Below are 937 nucleotides of genomic sequence, written 5' to 3' on the forward strand. Positions count from 1 at the left end.
CCTTGGACCTTGGGAATACAAGCCTTATAATAGGTGTCTTGCAACAAGAACTGTGTCTCATAATACATCTACTTTGCCAAAGCTGCGATACCAGAAAATCCCAATCAATTAGTATATGTACTATTAAAGAACTTCAGGCTGAGATTTTCAGCAGTGCATAGTGATTTGGGGTACCCAATCTGAGATATCTTGCAAATACCTGGATTTTCAGAAAGTGGGTGCTCCTTTAACAGCTCTCACCTTGGACATCTCAAAACTGAGGCACTCAACATCATTAGTCATCTTTGAAACCCATGCCTTTACGACCAATACCTTGGGCTCCTCCTTGCTTTAAGAATGCATTTCAGTGCACCGTTAGGACACATCCAGACAAGCACACAAGTGCATTTCACTGGGGACAAACAGCAGCAACACATAGTTGTGCCACTGCTACTTGTCCCCAGGGAATGCCCCTGCACGTGTGCTCTAGCACATGGCAAATTCCTCTGGTGGGGTAGGAGAGGATGAGGTTCCAATGGAAGCTCCACTCATGGAGCATGTCGTAGGGGTGCAGACAAACATACTTTTTAGCTGCTTTTATGGGTTGAGGGGGGAAGAACAGCTGGTCTGTAACAGTTGATGTGGCCTCCAATGTAAATGTTACCTCTGCCAGGTCCTATAGTGAAATGTTTGCTAAAATCACCCTAACTTAGATAGAAAGAAACAGGCCTAACGCTATAGCACACTGGTCTCTAACCTTTTTAAGTTGGAGGTCACTTCTGGAATTTAAAAGGAGCCCAAGGATCTACCCTATGCCGCTGCCACCCTCCCCTGCTCCTCCCCAAGCAGGTAAGTCTGTGAGGAGGGAAGGGGAGGTGCAGATCAAAGCATAGGGAGAAAAAATTATTTGGGAGCAAGCCCTCCTCAGCAGGTAAGTCTGTGGGGGAAGGGGAAGGGG

Source organism: Crocodylus porosus, unplaced genomic scaffold (assembly GCF_001723895.1).
Source record: "Crocodylus porosus isolate Cpor-Errol unplaced genomic scaffold, CroPor_comp1, whole genome shotgun sequence".
Lineage (NCBI taxonomy): Eukaryota > Metazoa > Chordata > Crocodylia > Crocodylidae > Crocodylus > Crocodylus porosus.